The sequence below is a fragment of the Notolepis coatsorum genome, assembly GCF_963971535.1.
Source record: "Notolepis coatsorum genome assembly, chromosome: 5".
In the NCBI taxonomy this organism is placed as follows: Eukaryota; Metazoa; Chordata; class Actinopteri; order Aulopiformes; family Paralepididae; genus Notolepis; species Notolepis coatsorum.
The window spans coordinates 69082295-69107661 of NC_140169.1; the positions used below are offsets into that span (position 1 = coordinate 69082295).

At 47.3% G+C, this 25367-nt stretch overlaps 1 protein-coding gene across 2 annotated transcripts in view; it reads right to left on the reverse strand.

Moving 5' to 3' along the window:
* Window positions 1-25367, reverse strand: part of poglut2 (protein O-glucosyltransferase 2) — a 126683-nt gene that overhangs the window by 6435 nt on the left and 94881 nt on the right. The gene's annotated exons all lie outside the window — the stretch shown is intronic.

Here is a 25367-nt window from a genome sequence, read left to right on the forward strand (position 1 = left end):
GCCACGGTCTGGGCCCCAAGCACGGTGTACAGAGCAGTCTTTATAGAACGGACTTCTCTTTCCCAGGCTCCCCCGAAATGAGGGGCGTTCGGGGGGTTGAACTGGAATTTGATCTGAGAGGGAGCGAGGCGGGTCTTAAGTCCTTCACCCATAGCCTGGAAGCTTTCTCTCAATTCTCTTTCTCCGCCTTTGAAGTTTGTCCCTTGATCGGACAACAACACAGACGGGCTTCCTCTTCGGGCTTGAAATCTCCGGAAAGACATGAGGAATGAATCCGTACTCATGGTCTGGAGGATTTCTATATGAACAGCTCTGGTGGTCATACACTTGTACACAATGCCCCACCTCTTCTCTGTCCCTCTTCCTTTCTTGACGTTGAAAGGGCCGAAGCAGTCCACGCCCGTGGAGTGGAAGGCCTTCTCGCCGAGTCGGAGGCGGCAGGGAGGCAGGTCGGCCATCATAGGTATACTGGGCTGTGCTCGCCACTTGCGACAGTTTAAACAAGTCCGTTGGAAGCGACGTACTGCTTCTCTCCCTTGAAGTATCCAGTAACGTCGTCGGATCTCAGCGAAGACTCTCTCTGCCCCCGCGTGGTACACATCCTCGTCGTACTTCTGTATGATCAGCTCGGTTACCTTGTGTCGGCTGTTGAGGACGATAGGATGCTTGACATCATCCGTCAAGTCCGGGGCCCGTCTCAAACGACCACCCACCCTGATGAGGTGCTGGGTGTCGAGCTCGGGGGCCAAAGTGAGCAGTCGGCTGTCTGAGGGGATTGGCTTTTTCCCTTCCAGGCAGTCTAGCTCATCTGGAAATGAGTCTCTTTGGGCTCTCTTTAGCAGAAGGAGTTCTGCCTCTGCGTAGTTCGATGCGTCAATGTCTGTGGTGGGGGGGGGCCTCAGGGTGGTGCCACAAGAATGTCCTTTTCTGAGCACTCTCAAGGGTTAAGCAGTCGTCTATGTTAGGGTCCGTTGGAGCTGGGGCGTGCGTCAGCCCGCAGAACATAGACTTCTTGATCTCTGCCTCCTCTTGACTCGCCTCCCGTGGTGTGGGGGTAGGCCACTCCTCCTCCGGGAGCTTGAGGAACTCAGGACCGTCACTGTAAATGTTGGGACGTGTGAGGTCGTCTAGGGACATCCCCCGTGTGATGACATCTGCTGGGTTCTGCTTGGTGTCAACGTATCTCCAGCACGCTGATCCTACCAAGTCTTGAATCTCGGTGACTCGGACTCCGACGAAGACTTTGTATCGACAAGAATCGGACTGGATCCATGTGAGCACAGTCATGGAGTCTGACCACAGGATTGTCTTTCGCACCGTTATGGTGAGTTCACGTTGTATCAGCGTGGCGAGTTGCGCGCCTACCAGAGCTGCGCAGAGCTCTAGACGTGGGATAGATTGTTGCTTGCGGGGGGCTATTCTTGAGCGAGCCAGGACGAAGGCTGTGTGTACTTCTCCTCCCTCCTCTCGGGCTCTCAAGTAAGCCACCGAACCGTAAGCTACTTCTGAGGCGTCACTGAAGACGTGCAGGTCCATCTGACACGTCTCCAGCCGCACTGTGGGTGGGAAGTAGCTCCGGCGAATGTTCACATTTTGGAGCGAGTTGAGTTCTCCCTCCCACTCTCTCTAGATGGAAGCCAGGTGGTCGGGTATGGGGTCGTCCCAGCCCTGCTCCTTGTCCCACAGTTCTCGCACCAGCATCTTCGCCCGAGTGGTGTAAGGTAGGATACACCCCAGCGGGTCGTATTGGCTTGCGAGTGTTCTGTATACGCTCCGTCGAGTGGTCGGTAGAGGGGTCGACCTTCCCTGCTCCTGGGTCAGGGGTGTGTGTTTATAGTGGAGCGAGTCTGTTTTGAAGCGCCAGACGAGGCCCAATGTCATTTCCTGTGCTTCACCTGGGGTGGTCGCCATCCAGGTCTCGCTGCTTGCTGCCTTTGTCTCTGGGGAGAGGCTGCGAAGTACTTGAGGGTCACTGCTGGCCCACTGCCTAAGGTCGAAGCCGCCTTTGATCAGGGAGGCTCGGAGCTTAAGCAGGTTGGCTTCGGCTTCTTCTGGCGTTGATACGCTTTGTAGGCAGTTGTCCACGTAGAAACTCCTCTCTACACTTTGTCTGACCTCCTCGTCGGCTCCAGGGTCTTCGGTCACGTGCTTTTGTAGTGCGAACGTGGCGCAGCATGGGCTGCATGTGGTGCCGAAGGGGAGGACCTCCCATTGATAGATGGAGGGTTGTTCATCGTCGATCCTCTCTCTCCACAGGAACCGCAGCAGGGGCTTGTCCTCCTCCATCAGTCGCACCTGCAGGAACATCCCTTTGATGTCGCCGCTGATGGCCACTTTGTCCTGGCGGAAACGTAGTAGTACGCCGAGGAGGGAGGGGCCGAGTGTCGGGCCGGGTAGGAGCAAGTTATTCAGGTTCTGTAGTCCGATCTGGTAACTGCAGTTGAATACAATGCGGTTCTTGCCGTTGTGGTGGACCTTGTGATGGGGCACGTACCAGGATTCAGTCGTCTGGTCTGCCTCTTGATTGTCGATTTTCTTTATATGTCCCGCTGTGATCAGTTTGTCGATCTCAGCGCGGTATATAGTGGCTTGAGGGGGGTCTTTAGCTAGACGCCGCTCGGTGTTCAGTAGATAGCGTTGTGTCGCTTCTTTTGATGCGTGGAGGGTGGGCATCCCCTCTCGCCTCAAGAGTGGAGTTGCGTATCTCATCACTCCGTCGACCTCGACCCTCTTTGTCTTCTGCTCGAGGAGGGCTATGGCATACTTGTCTTCCTTGGAGCGAACTAGTTTCCGTTCGTTCTTGAAGGGCATCGAGTCTAATGTCCATAGTCTCTCGACGTGCTGCAAGAGGGTGGTGTCGTCGTCGCTTACCCTCGTGTAGAGGCAGCGTGTGGCCGTTGGTCGGTTGGAAGACCCGGAGAGGGGGCCTTGGAGCGTCCAACCCAGGCGGGTCTTGACCGCGGCTGGGCAGCCTCTGGGTCCAATGTGGACCTGGTCCGTTGGGACGATGAGGTCTGCGTGGTCGGAGCCTATGAGCAGGGTCGGGGTGGCGCCGCCGATGAACGGTATAGGCAGTCGGCGTAGGTGCACGTATTTCTCCATCAGCTGTGGGATGGGGTAGGTATAACGTGACAGACCTATGTCATGGCTTGTGAAGCCATTAGTGATGCTGTACCGCTTCTCGGGCTGCTCGACCGCTGCTATTGTGAATGAGACGTTTTCGCCCTTTATGGTCTTTAGGTAGAATAGTACGGATTGTCATTGTTTCTTCGGTACCCCGCAGGCCCAACTGGGCTGCGGCGGAAGCGAGGAGGAGAGTCTTTTCAGACCCATCGTCGAGGACGGCGTAAGTGTCCAGGACCTTGTCCTCGTAGCTTAGGAGCACTCGGACCACCTTCAAGAGCACTCGGGAGCTCCCGCTCTTCGCAGGGTCTATATACATGACATCTACTCTCAAGCTGCTTTGTGGTACGGGTCTCCTCTTGTTGCTGTCGTGTAGGACATCCAGGTGGGCGCCGTCGCACTTGCTGCATCTTTTCTTCAGGCGGCACTCAGCTGCCATGTGGCTGCGCGCGTAGCGGAAGCAGCGGCGGTTCGCTTTGATCCACTGACTCACTTCGTCAGCAGTCAACTTCTTGAAGGTGTCACATTGAGACAGCCAATGTTCATGTTCACAATACTGGCAGGCAATCTTCCACTTTCCCTTCGCGGGGGGGGTGTTGTGATTCTTGGGCCGCGGCACTGACTCGGCCTGGTGCATAACGGTCACGGACCGGCGGTTGTCATTGAACCTCCTCGGTCCATCTTTAGGGTTAGAGCCACTCCACACGAATGTGTCTAATCGTAGACTGCTGACCTCCCTGGCGAGGAAATCAGCCAGGTCTAGGAGGGATGGTTCTGGGCCGTGGGGGTCACGGTGGTCTTTCTGCCGCCGAAAACGCTCTTGGCGGGCTGGAGGGAGCTTCTCCAGTATCCGCTCCACGTTGGAATTTGCATATAGTTCATATCTCCCCTTCTCCTTTTGTGACCCCAGCATCCCCACAAGGGATTGTACCTTGATAGAGAGATCATCTAGTGCTCTATTGTCTTTGGCTGGGGGGAGGCGGTCGATATCTCGTATTTCTTGGATCACGTAATCCCATATGCGTCCATAGCGCGCGTCGAGGGCCACCAGAGCATCTGAGTAGGGGGTTCTTGAGTTCGAATATGCCAGCGCTATGTTATGCGCTCTGGGCACTTTAAGGTGCTTGAGGAGGATGGCATATTTATAAGACTCGTCGTGTACATCGGACATTATAGTCTCTAAACACATGCGTAGTTCCGTATACTGTGCTCTGTCCTCACGCGTAAAGTCTGGGAACGTGGGTGTTCCAAGGTAAGATGCCATGGATGGCTGGGACACAGATGCGCGTAGGGGGAGAGGCCTCCTGGGCGAGTCTCCCCGTACGGGTGGTCGTGGGTTAGTGCTGGGTGGGTACCAGAGGCCGGGCCCCCAGGTGCTGCTCCTCGGTGCTGACTGTGTATTAAACTCACCCATGGGTTGGGTCGGGGGTTTGTAACTCAGTGGCTCCGGGCTGAGGTCGGGGCTGTACTGGGCCTCCTGGTCCAAAATAGGTTCGTGCTGGTGGGCTTGATGTCCTCCCTCGTCCTCCGCTAGGTCCTGGAGTCTCCTAGTTAGTTTCTCAGCGACGTAGGCGGGATCTTCCCGTTGGCTGGGTCCCGTATAGACCGGTAAGGGAGGGGGCTCGGCGACGTAGGCAGGTTCTTCCTGTTGGCTGGGTCCCGTGTAGATTTGTCGGGGAGGGGAAGGTGCCCTCGACCCGTGTCGTGATGATCTCCGGGAGCTCCGTGTGGAGGAGGGGGGGGTCGCCCTCTGGATCAATTGTTCTATCATCTGCGCCTGCAGACGGTCTCGCTCCGCTTCGCGCTGTGCATTGGCGGCATCGCGCTGTGCATCGCGTTGCGCGTTGGTGCGGTCTCGCTGAATGTTCTCTTCAACCTGGAGGCGCCTCTCTTCCAGTCTGATAGTCATCGCTGCGTCAGCCTGGAGGCGACTCTCTTCCAGTCGGATGCATTCGTGCTCACTCTGTTGTTGCGCTTGGAGACGTTCGCGCTCCACTGCAGACTGTTCGCGCGCACTCTGTTGTTGCGCTTGGAGGCGCTCTCGTTCCACTGCAGAGTGTTCGTGCTCACTAAGTGTCTGTGCTTGGAGACGGTCTCTTTCGGTTGATGCAGTTAGTGTGGCGATCAAGGCTTGTGCTAGTCGCTGGTCAGCCTCGCTGGGGGATGACACTGATGGAGGTGATCGGGCGCTGACAGGACTTGGTGGGGACCTGTTCTCTTGGCGCGCTCCGAGGTCCATCTCTTGAGCGCTGCTTCTTGATTTCTCCCGCGCCCCGAGGTCCATCTCTAAGACGCGGTACTCTTCTCTTGGGTGCGCGCCGAGGTCTATCTCGGGTGCGCGCTCTTGGGTCTCTTGCGTTCCGGGGTCTATCCCGGTGGCGCTTTCTTTATACTTTGGCGCTCCGGGGTCTATCCCGGTGGCGCTGCCTTGGGGTATAGTCACGTCATGTCCCGCTTGTTCCCCCGTGAGCTAAGTCAGTTTCGTTTGAACCCACTGGGGTCTCTACTGGTGGGGCCGACAAGTCGATAGGATTGGGCATGCTTAAGCTATCAGTTTTATCCGTGCTTAGCGTCCTTTTAGATAAGCTAGTAGTCCTCCAGGTGTGGAGGGGGCTGACGTTTGCGCCTAGGGCGCTCTAGTTTGGGAGAGCCGTTTGGAGAGTGTCCGCCGCTGGCCATATCACTATTAATATGATATTAAGATTACTGATACCATCCGGCTCGAAGGACCAATTGTAACTGAGGGGTTACAAAACCCTGACTGTATTAAAGATTGTGATAGATTAAACCACTGCTAATTATGTACTTAGTATTACTTGCCAGACAGTACAACTAATTATGGCAGACACTCAGAATAACACGGCACGGTGACAAAGAAATATCATTGAGGGTATTTATTATTATGCAGCAAATTGTACAGAGATGAGAATTAAGGTCGCGCTTGTATGGCGAAGAATATGAATAAGTCAGTCAGTAGCAAAAGTCAGTGGGAATAGAATAATTCCTACGATGGGGTACTAGACTAACGCCGCCTGGCGTAGGATAGCAATATAGGGGGAAACGCTGGTACCGCTGGAGACAAGGGGTTTCCTCCCAGAGATGTAAGCTCTGGAGGGAAGAAGAATGTTCGGATACTCAGTCTGTTCAATTGAAGAAGAAGGGGGTTCGCGTACAGAATCCAGTCCTTGTAATCCAAAGGCTCAGCAACAAAGCAATAACTGTAATCCAATTGCACGATAGCAATGACGATAGCCAGCTAGCTTCGGTCCACGAAGCCAGCCCGAAGTAGATCCTCAAGGTGGTTAAATCCAAACGACAGTGGGTATTAACGATGCTCTTCTCCAGGTAGTACGTTCCACAATCACTATAATCCAACCAAATACTGGTTCTGCAATCGCCGCCGTCGGTTCCAATATGCACATGTCCAGTAGGTTCTCCGACTAGGCCCTCCTCGTGTACTGGCACCAATGTATTTAGTCCACGCACACTGGCTAAGGTTCCACTAGCTAAACGAACGAACTTCTGGGTAATGCTGCACATGAACGAACTGCTGTTGGCACGATACACAATAAATAACGACTCTTTACTTCGCATTAAGCTAAGTCGAACTTGACGTTACTGCATTAACTCTGACACTTTTACTATTCACTTCACACGTGGTTCTCAACGCTCTGTTTAGACCAACTGCTTGACTTCACTGTTTTACCAAACGAACGCACACGATGAACTGCTGAACTGCTGCTGTTCGCACCTGCCGCGATATATATACTTAAGTGGCTTTCTAGTGCCAAACCTCAGTTCTCGTCTCGAATCAATGCGCCGTCTCCAGGCATGTTCCAACATGCCTGGACTCACCTTTGAACCTGACTTTAGGGGCTCGCCATCTGGCGCCGAGAACGTTATCCAATGAGGAAAGTGAATATTACTGGGATTCAAACGCAGGCTTAAAGGGATATAACGTGTATATATAAATAATATACAAGGTATATAAAACAATAAATGTAGATTCTCAGCTTTTAATCTGGCCCTTCACAACAGACAGTAATGTTACATCTAGACATTTATGATTAGCTGACGCTTTTATCCAAAGCGACTTACAAGTTCTGTACGACAAGCCATCAGGAAGGGCACAACTCTATCAGCTGAGTAACAATGTTCATAAAGTGTTGAGTGCTAAAGTGTAGGTTAGTTTATTAGGACAAGTGCATGACAGTAAGGTTAGTTAGGGTTAGATTTTTTTTATTTTTTTTATTCAGATAATGGTTGAAGAAGTGAGTCTTTAGTCGACGGCGAAAGATTGGACGGGTTTCAGCTGTCCTAACTGGGGTGGGTAGTTCATTCCACCATTGTGGGGCAAGGACTGAGAATAGGCGACTTCTCTTTGATGACCCTCCCGGAGCTTGGATAGGAGTAGGAATAAACTGTACATATACAGCACTGTTTGAACCTGGCACACAACATACTTCACATGTTTACTTGTTTTTCAACCATTATCTTAAAAAAAAAAAAGAAATCTAACCCTAACTAACCTTACTGTCATGCACTTGTCCTAATAAACGAACCTACACTGTAGCCCTCAACACTTTATGAACATTGTTACTCAGCTGATAGAGTTGTACCCTTCCTGATGAAGGGTACCCTTCCACCTCTCCCAGCCCCACTCGTCCACCTGCTGCTCCAACAGCGAGCATAACTCACCATGCCAGCCGCCTCCTTTTCCCACCTCCAGAGTGTATAATCATAGGTGATTCAATCGTTAGATCCGTTGCTGTCCCTAATAGCATTTCATACTCATTCTCAGGTGCAAAAGTTCTCGATCTACTACAATATATCCCCACCATCATCGACCTTCACCCAGCTGCCCATAACGTGATTGTCCATGTGGGTACAAACGATATCAAGTGTAGACAATCAGTCAAGCTTCACGATGACTACGAACTACTGGCAGCAACGATCGAGAGCGTAGGCAAAACATGCATATTCTCAGGTTTAATCCCTACCCTCCGACGGGGCTCTGAGATGTTCAGCCGCCTCTACAGCGCCAACCAGTGGCTACAAAATTTCTGCCTGGCATGTGGCTTTGATTATATTAACCAGTTTGATTCATTTTGGAATAGGGTTGATCTATATAAAAGTGATAACCTGCATCCCAACCAGAAGGGAATTGCAGTCCTGGCCTCAAATCTTTCCCATCACCTAAGTAGCCAGACGCTAGCGGGAAATGTGCAGCACACTATACAGCCTCTCCCACATGACTGACTATTTTTATTGCACACTCTTAACCCAGGCCATAGCAGTAGCTCCACCACTAGGCCTAACTCAGGCCACACCAGCAGATCTACCAACAGAGAGGCCACAGTACGTCAGACTAAAGGACAGTCAGTCTGACGTACTGGTGAGCAACACCGGCGCCCCCCAAGGAACTGTGCTGTCACCCTTCCTCTTCACCCTCTACACCTCAGACTTCTGCCGCAACTCAAGCGGGTGCCACCTGCAGAAGTTCTCAGACGACTCCTCCATCGTAAGCTACATCACCGACGATGATGAGGAGGAGTACAGAGCCCTGGTGGAGAGCTTTGTGGGGTGGAGCGACAGCAACCACCTCCAACTCAACACCAGTAAGACCAAGGAGCTGGTGGTGGACTTCCGGAGGGGCAAGAAGAGGCCCCCCCTGATTCCCATCTCCATCCGAGGGGTGGATGTGGAGATGGTGGACTCATACAAGTTCCTTGGGGTACACCTGAACAATAAACTGGACTGGTCGGACAACACAGAGGCCCTCTACAGGAAGGGACAGAGCAGGCTGTTCTTCCTGAGGAGACTCAGGTCCTTCAATGTGTGCAACAAACTGCTGCAGTCTTTTTACCAGTCTGTTGTGGCCAGCATCCTCTTCTATGCTGTGGCATGCTGGGGAGGCTACATCAACTCAAGGGACACCAACAAGCTCAACAAGCTGGTGAGGAAGGCTAGCTCCGTGGTGGGAGTCGAGCTACCTAGACTTGAGGTGATGGTAGAGAGGGGAATGATAAGGAAGCTGGCTGCCATCATGGAGAACCCCTACCACCCCCTCTACGACGAGCTAGTCAAGATGAGAAGCTCGTTCAGCCACAGACTCATTCCCCCCCGACACTCAACTAACCGCCTCGGACAGTCCTTCATACCAGCGGCCATCAGGCTCCACAACAGTGGGCAGCGACTAGCAGCCTCCAGGCTCCACAACAGGGGGCAGCGACTGATACCAGACATTGACCTGGGACTTATAGGAACCCAAGGAGGACAAACTACGCTACCTTAGGCTTACTGCACCCTATGTGGATTAGGGATGGGTACCGAATTCGGTACTTTTGAGGTACCGAACCGAAACACGTCAGTACTACCGAGTATCGAATCAAGTGAGAAACCGAAAAAAAAATTAAAAAAAATTAAAAAAAAACGTTTTTATTAATTTCTTTTTTAACCTTTTTTTTTTTTTTTACTTTTTTTTTTTCATGTCAACGTTCACACGCACAATATATGCTTACCTAGGATTTGACTTGATTCAACAACAAAGCAGTCGGAGCAATGACAAGCCGAAAACTGTCGAAATTGTAGTTATTTGAAGTTTGGATTTTTTTTTACGACTGAGGTAGGTAAATTAAATTTCGACAGTTTTCGGCTTGTCATTGCTCCGACTGCTTTGTTGTTGAATCAAGTCAAATCCTAGGTAAGCATATATTGTGCGTGTGAACGTTGACATGAAAAGAAAAAAGTTTAAAAGTTTTTTTTTTTTTTTTTTATAGTACCGAAAAAAGGTACCGTTGGGTACCGGTATCGATTCACAGGTACCGGTACCGGTACCGGTATCGGTTCAAATGTGAAAGGTACCCATCCCTAATGTGGATACTGTGATACTGTGAATAATGTATATTTCAGTGGATACCGTGATACTGTGAATAATGTATACTCAGTAGATAGTAAATTATAACACTACCTCATGCATACTGCACCTTATGTGACACTGTGAATAATGTGAATATTCCTCAGCTAGTCAGATAGTAAATTATATTGACCATATTGATCAAATTGTTTACACTGCCTGTGTTGTTTTTTACTATCTGTATACTGTGTTGTTTTACTACCTGTACCCCCCCCCTCCCCCCCATGCTGCTATGATGCCTGAATTTCCCCAAGGGGATCAATAAAGGAATATCTTATCTTATCTTATCTTAGACCCGGCCATCCACATCGGATTATCACTGTCGTCACTACAAAAACAACGGCCGTGCCTCTGCCTGGGCAGTTGAGAGCACGTGGCAACGGTGTTGTCCACACCAACCTGCGCCCGCTGCGACGTGCTGCGTCCAGTGTGACGCCAGATATCACTCTCAATATGGCTCTTATAAATGCTAGATCGATTTTAAATAAGACATTTCTTCTAAATGATCGTTTTACCTTCCATAAACTGGATTTTATGTTTTTAACAGAGACCTGGCTCCACGCTGGTGACTGTACACCGTTCTCCGAACTGCTCCCTCCTGACTGTACATTTTTTAATTCCCCCCGGTCCTCCGGTAGAGGTGGAGGTTTAGCCTCCGTGTTCAAATCTTGCTTCCAGTGTCGCCTGTCCCAGCCTGTAGCAAGCTACTCTAGCTTTGAGCTGCAAACATTTGAACTGCACCTGTCGTCTCCTGTGTTCTGTGCTGTTGTCTATCGTCCACCCAAATACAACAAGGAGTTTATCACGGACTTTGCCGATTTTCTCGCTGGGATCATGGTGAAATATGACCACGTTTTAATTTGCGGTGATTTTAATGTTCATGTCTGCTGTCCGCTGCTACCCCTATCCCGGGACTTTCTGAATCTCATTGATTCATTTAATCTGATACAATCAGTCACTGGCCCAACACATGAAAAAGGTCACACGTTAGATCTTGTGTTATCGTTTGGTGTATCTGTCTCTATAACAGACATCTGTGCTGCAGGTCTTTCTGACCACTCACCTGTTGTGTTTACCTTAATAGCCCCATGCCTACATAAGAATGACCATGCCCCTGCGCGCTACTCGCGCACGTTGGGCCCCCTGACTGCTGTGCTTTTTTCTGATGCTTTTAACGGTTCCCCACTTCACGCCTTGGGCGCAAACTGTGTTTTTAATATAGATGATTTAATTTCAATGTTTGACTCGACCTGCAAAAATATTTTAGACTCTGTTGCACCTCTCAGGTCCAAACGCAGCAAAACACTCCAAACACCATGGCTAAATGACTCCACGCGTGCTCTCAGACGCACATGTAGGCGTGCGGAGAGAAAGTGGAATAAGGATAAGCTCCACGTCTCCCTCAAAATCCTACGTGACTATCTGCATATCAAAATGCTGTCAAAACTGCTAAATGCGAATACATCTCCAATTTGATCTCTACAAATTGCCACAAGCCCCAGATTCTTTTTAAAATTCTTAACTCCCTCATTAACCCCCGTGATGTCTCTCCAGTTGTGCCATCATCTGCTCTCTGTGAACGTTTTTTAAAGTTTTTTATTGATAAAATCTCTGCTCTCAGACCAGTTCTCATTACAGCCTTCCCAGCCCCCCCCCCTTCTCCCCTACACTCCCTGCCTGCTGTTTTTGAGCAGTTCGAGCCCGTCTCTCCCTCCTCTCTCTCTGACATAATTAAACACTTACGGCCCACAAACTGCCCCTCAGATAGCCTTCCCTCTCGCCTTCTAAAAGAAGTGCTCGATTCAGTCTTGCCCACTATTCTGTTGCTGGTAAATTCCTCTCTCAGCTCTGGCTGTGTCCCAACCGCCTTTAAACACGCTGTGGTTCAACCCCTGATAAAAAAGAAAAACCTTGATCCCTCTATTTTATCTAACTTCAGGCCTATTTCCCAATTACCCTTCCTGTCAAAAGTCCTGGGCCCTCATTCATCAACGTGGACGTAGAACTTGACCTACTTCCACACGTAAGCACGGAATGTAGAACTAGCGTACGCACAGGGAAGTCGGCATTCATCACACGTGCGTATGCAGGCTCTATGGTCCTCCGTGTTGATGAATACCACTTTGTTCTACCGTCAATGCTCGTGCATGATTATCCATATATGGTCATGAAAATGAGGAAACACCCCCCATGGGATGTGAAATAATGGACGGACCCGAGCGGAACCCTGAGAAACTCCACGAAGATTGTTCACTGCTGTCGAACCAAGAAGACACTATCGCGTATTGTGGGATAAATAAAAGGCGGACTCGTAAACGGTGATGTCAGATATCAACGGCTCCCTAAGACCATTGCTGCAATTCTGCCTGGACAGCTCAAAATACTAATAAAGACCGTTCGTTGACCACTGTTTGGCGTTGGTTGTGTGTCATTATAACCGTGCTGTAATATGAATGCCTTTATTAGTTGTGTTCGATTGGCTATATGATTTTTAGATGCATCTATTTTGTTGTCGGCTAATAAAGACCGCGCTGGAATATGACTGCCTTTTCCCGTGTTGTTTGATTAATACCCCAGGGATTAAAGTTCTCCTCAATTTTATTCCAAATCGCGATGGATCTCCCGTCAATTTTCTACCTGCTGCATATGATTTCTAGAGGCATACTACAATCTATTTTGATGTCAGTATTGGGTAGCCTATATAAACAATAATAGAGAGCATATACAAGAACAATGAATCTCACTGCATGTATGATGTAGCCTGCCTTTCAATACATGAACTTGAATTCCATCATGTTTGTGTGCGGGACTCACAAGGCTGTTGTCACAATGGGTGGTACCGGTACAGTAATAATTACAGTCCACACAATATCACGATCCATGCCATAGCCTATGTTCTATTAGGACATGATCTGTGACGACAAATGTTCTAGAATGTTTGAAGATATCATACTCTGACAGCATGCCTATGATCAACATAAACGCGAACTTGAATCCCATCATATACATAGTCTGTCCACTATAGTGTCATTGCAATGCGTTTTCTATTCTTTCTTATACAGTAAAAAGGGGGAAGAACACTATATTCATATGACTTGTATTCTGCTTACAGCTTCGAAATTCCACATGTTTCGTTTAACGTAAAGCCTTTTAAATATAATCAAAACGTTCCCGTGTTTCTGCGGTCTGCGCAAAATAATAACGAGTTGAGCTTTATGATTTATGATGAATTGAAAATGGGGGACCCTGATGTAAACAAGACGAAAGTTGGTCTGCATCCCCAATTAACAATTGTATGTACTGAGCTGTACTGTACTGTACCCATTCTGCAATCTGTTGATAAACTTTTCAATCAATCAATCAATCAAGCTACGCGGAGCGCAGTCAGTAGCCTACCGATATATATTCCGATAACGCTATATAAACCATGCTGCATTCATTCTGAGAGAAAGATCTATTATTCCAAATGCTATTTATAGGGTTTTGACCATAATTACACTACTGTTGCTATTTTACAATGAACTATAATGAACTACGGTTCGTACAGAACATGCCAGTGTTATTATGCACAGAAGCTCATTTCCTTGTTGTAATAATATATTCTACCACTGGGCGCGAGGTACGCCAGGTCCGACCTGTGCGTAGATGTAAGCACGGAGTCAAATTCGAAATTGATGAATCCCACTCTTTGCTTAGAAATGATCGTACGCACAGGGTAAGCACAGATCTGTGCGTAGAACACGTTGATGAATGAGGGCCCTGGAGCGAGCAGTTTACCTCCAGTTAAAACTGTTTTTAGATGTTCATCAAATCCATGAAAAGTTTCAGTCTGGCTTTAAACCGCGCCATAGCACTGAAACAGCCCTCCTGAGAGTCCAAAATGATCAAATTTTAGCTGCAGATTCTGGAAATCCCGCCATTCTCGTGCTTTTAGACCTTACAGCCGCCTTCGACACTATAGACCACACTGTCCTACTGTCGCGCCTGGAAAAACATGTTGGCATCACAGGCGTCGCCCTAAGCTGGTTCAAGTCCTACCTGACTGACCGGAGCTTCTCAGTCCAGCTTGGAGAATTCTTCTCTTCAGCGGCCCCACTTACCTGTGGGGTGCCCTAGGGGTCGATACTGGGCCCCATCCTCTTTTTATTATATATGTTGCCCTTAGGCTCAATCATTGCAAAGCACAACATGTCCTTCCATTGTTTTGCCGACGATGTGCAGATATATCTACCCTTACAAGCAAAAGGCAAGGTCACATTACAACCACTGCTAGATTGCCTGGCTGATATTAAATTATGGATGAGTTCAAACTTTCTCAACTTAAATGAGCGCAAAACAGAGATAATTTTATTTAGTAATGATTCACCTGACCCTACAGCCATTGCCCGAGGCCCCCTGGGCTCAAATATCCGCTCCTCTGTCAGAAACCTCGGAGTAATCTTCGACAGAAATTTTAAATTTGATAAGCAGGTTAGTTCGGTGGTCAAAACTAGCTTTTTCCACCTCAGACTCCTAGCCAAGACCAAACCATACCTCTCCCAGAAGGATCTGGAGAGGCCAGGTGATCCATGCCTTTATCTCGACCCGGCTGGATTACTGCAATGCGTTGTATATCGGCATTGACCAGTTGCTGCTTCGTCGCCTGCAACTGGTACAAAATGCGGCTGCCCGGCTGCTTTCCGGTACCAGGAAACGTGACCACATTACACCAGTTCTGGCTTCTCTCCACTGGCTCCCCGTCCGTTTCCGTATTGATTTTAAACTTTTACTGACTGTTTTTAAAGCACTACACGGGCTGGCTCCACCGTACCTAGCTGAGCTCCTACATCACCCCACCCCATCCAGAGCCTTAAGGTCTGCTGACCAGCTGCTGCTGGAGGTGCCTAGGACCAGGCTAAAAACCAGGGGAGATAGAGCCTTTGCTGCTGCTGCCCCCAGACTCTGGAACAGCCTCCCCCATATAAGATCTGCCCAGAGCCTGGAGGTTTTTAAATCCTTGCTCAAAACACACCTCTTCTCCCTGGCCTTTGACCAGAGCTAGCCCAGCATCTATACATGACGTTAGCTGTCACTCTGCATTTTTTATCAAATTTTCTTGTCTCTTTTATTGCACTTTGCCCTTGCTTTCCTATATGTACTGTACTCTACCTCTTTTCTAGTGTATTTTTTTTTTTTTAACTTTTTTTAATCGTTTATCGCTTTTTCTGGTCAAGCATGACCGACAGAAACAGGTTGAATGGGATGTAGAGTAGGGGAAGACACTCTGAGAAAATACGGCGGGTCCGGGAATCGAACTCGTGTACCCCAGATCCGTGACGAGCACGGTTGTCCCCGACGCCGAAATAGCGCCGAGATACGCGGTGAGCTACGGGAGCTCCCCCCTTCTAGTGTATTTTTATTGCATTGTATGTGTTTTTATCATGTTGTGAAGCACTTTGGTTTGGCTGTTAGTCATTTGTAAACGTGCTATACAAATAAAACTGACTTGACTTGACTTGTCGTACAGAACTTGTAAGTCGCTTTGGATAAAAGCGTCAGCTAAATGACTAAATGTAAATGTATTCCCCCTCAAATGTATATACTATATTATTACTATATTTTTGTATCACAAACAGTGCTGTATATTTGTAGATCTGGTATGTCATAAATGTCTAGATGTAATATTACTGTCTATGTAAACGAGACGAAAGTTAAGTTGAAAATGGGGGACCCTGATGTAAACGAGACGAAAGTTAAGTTGTGTATGTGTGTCGTAAACGAGAGAGGGAGCGAGCGAGAGAGCCCCCCCCCCCCCTCATCCGCATGCGCAGTAGTGCAAATACTTGTCCAGGCCACTAATACTTGTCTACGCCACGAAGCCCCGCCTCAAACCCGTCCACGCCTGGGCTCTGTGGCTCTGCAGATATCCCCTATTGCTGTGTTCAGTAGAAAGCTATCCAGCTGCACTTTAGCCTAGCTTAGCACAATGAATGGAAGCGGACAGTACCGGTAGCCTAGCCTAAACTCCGGGAGAAGTGTTAGTTGGCCACCGCCTAGCCCTAGGCTAACCAGTACTGTCCTCTTCCTTACACTTTTTAACACAACACCATAGTTCATCTATTTATTACTAAAATATTTTCACTACTCCTCTACCTCATTTTTGCATTTTGTTAGCATTTTCTACTTTAGTTTTATATATTGTATATTTTGTATAGTGTTTGGTCTTTATTCTTTTGACTTTTTCTACTGTATGAAGCACAATCTCAGGGGGCTCGTACAGAACCAAGCATGTCACTGTAATGTACACATGTACCTTATATGGGACAAATACAACAAAAACTTGAAACTTTAACTTGAACTAGTATGCATGTCTTTTATGGTGTGGGAGGAAACCCACGCAAAACTCACACCGCAGTTTGAACCTACGACCACTGCGGTGCAACAACGCTATAACCACTGCGCCACTGTGCCGCCCATTGGTTCTTACCGGCGGTGTTCTCAGCGGCTTTGACTGTAGCTCATAAACGGGAAGGACGCAGAGACATTCCTCGCGGTATCGCAGACAGGTGTTGAAGGCCGACCTACGCGGAGGCCAGAGATATCTCTCCTGTGATCCCGTGATGTGCTTCTGTTTCATCTACCAACAGTAGTCTAAGGTCAGTCCTCTCTCCTTCAATGATTAATTTGGGGAAGACATAAAATTAACATTGTGCGAAGTCCTCCACACAACATTGTACACAAGCAACATCTTGCTGTCTGTATAAAACAATATAACGTTTTTACATAACATATTCATAGCGTGGTTATGAGGCCTCCTCCTCTGACGAGAATGAGCGCCTGGAGGTTGTGACTCCTCCATAATATGTTGTCTCTCTTGTTTTTGTCGTCAAGTGAGTTTTAAAGCCGATGAAACATTGTAAAGGGTGCACATTTGAAGGCATTCATTAAATAATCGTTTTCGTTGCATCACAGAGTGGCTTCTCTCCAGTTGTCTTTATATCACGTATTTATATCTTGCTGTTATTTTATCAAATTTTATTTTATTCTATGCTATTTCTATTTTATTTGATACTATATTGGATGCTGCTACGGTCGGGGGAACCACAACCACAAGTGAATTTCACTCTTTTCTTCTGTAAAAGGTGCAGAATGACGTGACAATAAAAGGAATCTGAATCTGAATACCGGTATCTTATCTTCCACCTTTTTGTGTGGTCAGATTGACTCCTAACATAATACATGTCATCACATGTGAGCTGGATGCAATCCTACCTTGAGGGGAGGGAACAGATGGTGGAGGTAAACGGTACCCTATCCCCCCCCTCACAGTGAGCTGTGGTGTTCCACAAGGAAGCATACTAGGACCGCTACTGTTCCTAATTTATGCAAATGACATGTCGTCAGCTTGTGACTGCAACTTGTTCCTGTTTGCGGATGACTCAGCCCTGCTGGTCTCTGACAAGAACAAGTTACAGTTGAAAAAACCCTCAGCTCGGAACTAGGCAGAATCTGCATATGGCTCGCTGATAACAAACTATCATTACACATGGGCAAAACAGAGTCCATTCTCTTCGGTTCAAATAACAAACTCAGCAAGACCGACGGCTTCTCAGTTACAGTGGGTGACAATATTGTCACAAGTGAAGGATTTGGGGTGCTTTTTCAATGTATGTGATGTATAGATTGGGGGGAGATGATCACAGCTAAAACGGTGATCGAAATGTGCATGGAAGACGGTGATAGAAGAAGCGGTTCAGAGGCAGTAGCCAGCAGAATGTTTAGCAGCCAGCCGAATGTTTGTTGACATTCCTTGTAAGAACATCTGAGATAAGAGCGAGTGTCTCCCAGAGCAGGAGGGAGAGAGGTTCATCTTAATGAAACGTGAAATGTGTGTAAAGGTTATTAACGCAGTTGTCATGACAACACGTCGCATGACAACCAGAAGGCGGGGCCGTCGTAGCGACGACGAACATCTATAAGTCGAACGGTGTTTCCGGGTGTAGGGCAGACTAGAATCTGACCAAGAGCGAGTAGGACTGAGATCACACAGAAGACGCTATCTCCTCCCATCACAGAGAGGGGGGGGGGGGAGAATGCCACATCATCATTAGCTTCGGCTAACGCGAGGAGGGTTAGGCTAAAGACCAGGCCTGAACACTATTGGACTGAGTAACAAAAGGACGATAGACGATAGACGAACACACCGAAAGATCATTAGAATAGACTTTTCAAGGACAATAACATCTGTTAACATCTGAGCTGAGGTTTCTGTTTATCAAATAAATCACGCTTTTCCTTGTAAGGTATTTCACGTTGTCGAAGTGTCGAATTCTTACGGAGGTGGAGAATTATTATGGTTTGCGGATTGTACTAACGGGGAGAGATGAGGATCTTATCTGCCAGTATAGGAGATGTCAGGACCATTAAAATGACACAACGCAGAGGAATTGGATGGAGGGCCAAACAGACGAAGACGTGATACTGGCCAGTTTGATCAGGATCTAACACGAGGAAAGATGAAATTACCTACCTGGGTTCCATCCTAGAGGCTAATCTCTCCTGTGACAAAATGGCATCCAATGTAATAAAAAAAGTCAACCAACGAACTCGATTCTTGTACCGGATCTCCTCTCTGGTAAACAAGAATACCCTGAAGACTCTGGCAGGAGCACTCATTCAGGGGTACTACGACTATGCTTGCACCTCATGGTACCAAAGCACCTCAAAGGCGCTAAAAACAAAATTACAAACATCTCAAAACAAACTGGTCAGACTACTGCTTGACCTTACTCCTAGAACCCACCTCACCCCTGCCCACTTTGACAACCTAGGATGGCTTAGAGTAGACGACAGAGTACAGCAACTTGCAATGGGCCTGGTCTACAAGATACACTACACGACCAAGGTACCCATGTACATGTCAAAATACTTCCCAAAGGTCAGTGAATACCACGATCACAACACCAGAGGGAGCTCCACAAATCATGTTAAACCCAGATTCGGCTCAAATAAGGGACTAAACACGTTTTGCAATTATGCCACATCAATGTGGAACGCCCTACCCAAAGCTGTAAAGGAATGTGGATCACTACCCACTTTCAAAACCACTCTCAAGGGACACCTACGGGAGACTGCAATTCAAAACTGGCCCCTGTAAATATCCTAACCCAACCCCCTCCAATGTACAGTCATTTACCTAGTATGGTTTTGTCAATAGTCCAATGTACAATTTTGCTTGTTTGTACAGTGTCTCCTCCCCCCCCTCAATGTACAGTTTTGCTTGTTTATACAGTGTTTCTCCCCCCCCCCAACCACCTCCAATGTAAATTACCCAGTATGTTTGTCAATATCCCAATGTACCCAACCCCCCCCCACACAACCCCACCCAACCTCCTCCAATGTACAGTTTCTATGTCAAATGTATATACTCCCTTTTCTTGACTCCTTCTGTATCACAAACAGTACTGTATTTGCAAATCTGGTATGTCATAAATGTATAGATGTAGCAGTACTGACTATCTGTATGTCATGTATGTCATATATGTCCTGATGAATTGAAAATGGGGGACCCTGATTTAAACAAGATGAAAGTCTTTCTCTGGTCTGCATCCCCTTAACAATTGTGTGTATTGAGCTGTACTGTATTGTACCCATTCTGCAATCTGTTAATAAAGTTTTCAATCAATCAATCAATCAATCAATCAATCAATCAATCAATCAATCAATCAATCAATCATCCCTCTTTCCAAATGTTATAATAATAATAAAAAATAAAGGATACTTAAAAAGTAATTTAGACCCGTTCAGAAGAAGTTCATAGAAGCATCATATGAATACTTGGTGTATAAGGGGAGGATGATGGATGTTTACACAGTTATTAAGAAGGTCACGAGGGAGACATGGCTACTTTCAGACTGCAGGTGAAAGTGGCCCAAATCAGATGTTCTCATATTGCTCATATATGACTCAGATCTGATTATTTCATAACAGTGTGGACAGCACAAATCACATGGAATCTGATCTTTTCCATTCTGATTGGGCCACTTTCATATGTGGTCCTGAATCAGATATAGGTCAGATATTTTGCAATGCGGCCTAAACCGGCGTGAGTCTCCGTGAATACAGACATGAGGACAGCTGTGATGGAGGTGGTGGTCAGTGGATACAGACATGAAGACAGCTGTGATGGAGGTGGTCAGTGGATACAGACATGAAGACAGCTGTGATGGAGGTGGTGGTCAGTGGATACAGACATGAAGACAGCTGTGATGGAGGTGGTCAGTGGATACAGACATGAAGACAGCTGTGATGGAGGTGGTCAGTGGATACAGACATGAAGACAGCTGTGATGGAGGTGGTCAGTGGATACAGACATGAAGACAGCTGTGATGGAGGTGGTCAGTGGATACAGACATGAAGACAGCTGTGATGGAGGCGGTCAGTGGATACAGACATGAAGACAGCTGTGATGGAGGTGGTCAGTGGATACAGACATGAAGACAGCTGTGATGGAGGTGGTCAGTGGATACAGACATGAAGACAGCTGTGATGGAGGTGGTGGTCAGTGGATACAGACATGAAGACAGCTGTGATGGAGGTGGTCAGTGGATACAGACATGAAGACAGCTGTGATGGAGGTGGTCAGTGGATACAGACATGAAGACAGCTGTGATGGAGGTGGTCAGTGGATACAGACATGAAGACAGCTGTGATGGAGGTGGTCAGTGGATACAGACATGAAGACAGCTGTGATGGAGGTGGTCAGTGGATACAGACATGAAGACAGCTGTGATGGAGGCGGTCAGTGGATACAGACATGAAGACAGCTGTGATGGAGGTGGTCAGTGGATACAGACATGAAGACAGCTGTGATGGAGGTGGTCAGTGGATACAGACATGAAGACAGCTGTGATGGAGGTGGTGGTCAGTGGATACAGACATGAAGACAGCTGTGATGGAGGTGGTCAGTGGATACAGACATGAAGACAGCTGTGATGGAGGTGGTCAGTGGATACAGACATGACGACAGCTGTGATGGAGGTGGTCAGTGGATACAGACATGAAGACAGCTGTGATGGAGGTGGTCAGTGGATACAGACATGAAGACAGCTGTGATGGAGGTGGTCAGGGAATACAGACATGAAGACAGCTGTGATGGAGGTGGTCAGTGGATACAGACATGAAGACAGCTGTGATGGAGGTGGTCAGTGGATACAGACATGAAGACAGCTGTGATGGAGGTGGTCAGTGGATACAGACATGAAGACAGCTGTGATGGAGGTGGTCAGTGGATACAGACATGAAGACAGCTGTGATGGAGGTGGTCAGTGGATACAGACATGAAGACAGCTGTGATGGAGGTGGTCAGTGGATACAGACATGAAGACAGCTGTGATGGAGGTGGTCAGTGGATACAGACATGAAGACAGCTGTGATGGAGGTGGTCAGTGGATACAGACATGAAGACAGCTGTGATGGAGGTGGTCAGTGGATACAGACATGAAGACAGCTGTGATGGAGGTGGTCAGTGGATACAGACATGAAGACAGCTGTGATGGAGGTGGTCAGTGGATACAGACATGAAGACAGCTGTGATGGAGGTGGTCAGTGGATACAGACATGAAGACAGCTGTGATGGAGGAGGTGGTCAGTGGATACAGACATGAAGACAGCTGTGATGGAGGAGGTGGTCAGTGGATACAGACATGAAGACAGCTGTGATGGAGGTGGTCAGTGGATACAGACATGAAGACAGCTGTGATGGAGGTGGTCAGTGGATACAGACATGAAGACAGCTGTGATGGAGGTGGTCAGTGGATACAGACATGAAGACAGCTGTGATGGAGGTGGTCAGTGGATACAGACATGAAGATAGCTGTGATGGAGGTGGTCAGTGGATACAGACATGGAGACAGCTGTGATGGAGGTGGTCAGTGGATACAGACATGAAGACAGCTGTGATGGAGGTGGTCAGTGGATACAGACATGAAGACAGCTGTGATGGAGGTGGTGGTCAGTGGATACAGACATGAAGACAGCTGTGATGGAGGTGGTCAGTGGATACAGGCATGAAGACAGCTGTGATGGAGGTGGTGGTCAGTGGATACAGACATGAAGACAGCTGTGATGGAGGTGGTCAGTGGATACAGACATGAAGACAGCTGTGATGGAGGTGGTCAGTGGATACAGACATGAAGACAGCTGTGATGGAGGTGGTCAGTGGATACAGACATGAAGACAGCTGTGATGGAGGTGGTCAGTGGATACAGACATGAAGACAGCTGTGATGGAGGTGGTCAGTGGATACAGTCATGAAGACAGCTGTGATGGAGGCGGTCAGTGGATACAGACATGAAGACAGCTGTGATGGAGGTGGTCAGTGGATACAGACATGAAGACAGCTGTGATGGAGGTGGTCAGTGGATACAGACATGAAGACAGCTGTGATGGAGGTGGTCAGTGGATACAGACATGAAGACAGCTGTGATGGAGGTGGTCAGTGGATACAGACATGAAGACAGCTGTGATGGAGGTGGTCAGTAGATACAGATATGAAGACAGCTGTGATGGAGGAGGTGGTCAGTGGATACAGACATGAAGACAGCTGTGATGGAGGTGGTCAGTGGATACAGACATGAAGACAGCTGTGATGGAGGTGGTCAGTGGATACAGACATGAAGACAGCTGTGATGGAGGTGGTCAGTGGATACAGACATGAAGACAGCTGTGATGGAGGTGGTCAGTGGATACAGACATGAAGACAGCTGTGATGGAGGTGGTCAGTGGATACAGACATGAGGACAGCTGTGATGGAGGTGGTCAGTGGATACAGTCATGAAGACAGCTGTGATGGAGGCGGTCAGTGGATACAGACATGAAGACAGCTGTGATGGAGGTGGTCAGTGGATACAGACATGAAGACAGCTGTGATGGAGGTGGTCAGTGGATACAGACATGAAGACAGCTGTGATGGAGGTGGTCAGTGGATACAGACATGAAGACAGCTGTGACGGAGGTGGTCAGTGGATACAGACATGAAGACAGCTGTGATGGAGGTGGTCAGTGGATACAGATATGAAGACAGCTGTGATGGAGGAGGTGGTCAGTGGATACAGACATGAAGACAGCTGTGATGGAGGTGGTCAGTGGATACAGACATGAAGACAGCTGTGATGGAGGTGGTCAGTGGATACAGACATGAAGACAGCTGTGATGGAGGAGGTGGTCAGTGGATACAGACATGAAGACAGCTGTGATGGAGGTGGTCAGGGAGGGCGAGTGGGGAGTTTACCTCCTAAGTATTAGGGAGTGATACTTCTATACAAGCAAAACTTGTGGGAACATTTCATAACCTGTCCGTGTTTGAAAGCAGATTGAAAGAAGAAATATCTCTCTCTCATCTCCTCGCTTCCGTTATCATCTGCTCGTGAATCGGCCTCCACCGCACATCAACTTTAAACCATCAATAGTGACTTCAGTGCAGTGTCCTCCATGTTTACTTCCATCCTCATTGTGGAAGAATCTGGAATCTGATCTTGGCCACATTAAAATAATTATGTTAAATGCCAAACAAAACAATGGGATCTGAGCAATAAATCAAAATGTAACTCTTTTGATGGCTTTCCCCATCAGTTAGTTTTAGATTAAATTAGGTCCATTATCCCCTACTTTCCCTCATCCCCTCTTCCCCCTCCCCCCCTACTTTCCTTGCCCTATTTTTGGTCCTGATTGTAAAGCGACCTTGGGTTCTATGAAAGGCGCTATATAAATTTGATCTATTATTATTATTATTATTATTATTATTATTATTATTATTATTATTATTATTATTATTATTATTATTATTATTATTATTATTATTATTAAATTAACATAAGATAAGATATTCCTTTATTAATCCCATTGGGGAAATTCAGGCATCATAGCAGCATGGGGGAGGGGAGGTACAGGTAGTAAAAAGAAAAAAAGCAGTGTAAACAATATAACAAATTAATATAATTAACTCTGGACATGTGCATATTATGGGCAACAAGGTGCGAGATGAGGGTATGTATGCCCTCTGTTATATTTGCCCTACAATAAATTGTTACAATATATGATCTAATAATCCAATAATCTAAATCTAATCTAATATATAATCTGAAAAAATAACTAAATGCTAAAAGCTAAATATATGCAATATATAATCTAATAATCCAATCATCTAAATCTAATCTAATATATAATCAAAAAATGCTAAATGCTAAAATGCTAAATGCTAAATATATGATCTGATGAAGTATACAGTATTCACATAAAGTGTGGTATGCATAAGGTAGTATATTGTCCTTTTAGGTTCCTAGTAGGGATGTTCGATATTGGCTTTTTTATAGGGATGCACGATAATTATCGGGCCGATAATTATCGGGCCGATATCAGAAATTATGACATCATCCCGATAAATCCGATAACGTTATTAATAGCTCCGATAATATAATATATTTTTTGGTTAAAAAAAATGCGGTGTGGGTGAATTGGAATGAAGTGCGTTTGTTTTGTCTGTAGGCTCCTCCCGTTTTACCAGTACTGTGGTACGACTGATAGCGTGTGGTTTAGGAACAGGGCGTTTTACACAAATCCAGCTCTCCCTTTCTTGGCTGTGACGTAGCCACGTAAGTTTCTTGAAGCAGCGCGGACGTCAACAACAAAGATGGCCGCGTCGGTACTCGCAATAGTTTCAGAGGAAAAAGTTTGCTTGCTATTTGTAATAAATGCAATGCAGAAGTTCCACGAGGAGGGAAAAGGGCAACAACTTGTAATACATCCAGCCTGACGGGTCACCTGCGGCATCACCACCGCTACGATGGTGTGTTATTGTGTTAACTTAGAAGCCTACGACGACGCGAGGAGCTAAGCAAAGCTAGCCCCTTTCATGGCTGTGATGCAACCCTCAGTTGAACGCAGTAACTTATTGCTCCATAGTAGCCAGGTTAATTTGCACCACCAAGGACTGCTTAAAAGCTAGCGGCTTGAGCCCTTGGGTCATTTCTGTCAAACTTCTTTAATTTAGCAAACGACTCGTCAATAGGTACAAGCGTGCTCGCGCCGTCGTCGTGGGCTTTTAACACCGTGGCGGTGGTGATGTTGCAGGGCTGTGTCCACTCAAAGCCTTTTTTTCAAGGCTCCGCTTTGAAAAAAGAAGAACAAAAAGCTTCGAGCGTCTTAGGTTTGATGTATTATAAGTTGTTGACGGATTGTGAATTTTCATTTGGAAAAATAAATATGGTCACTTTATCAGTCAACTGTTGTCTTGGCTTTTGTTTCTGTTGTCTGGTTAGGTCAAAACTACAGGAATATACATTTAAGTTGG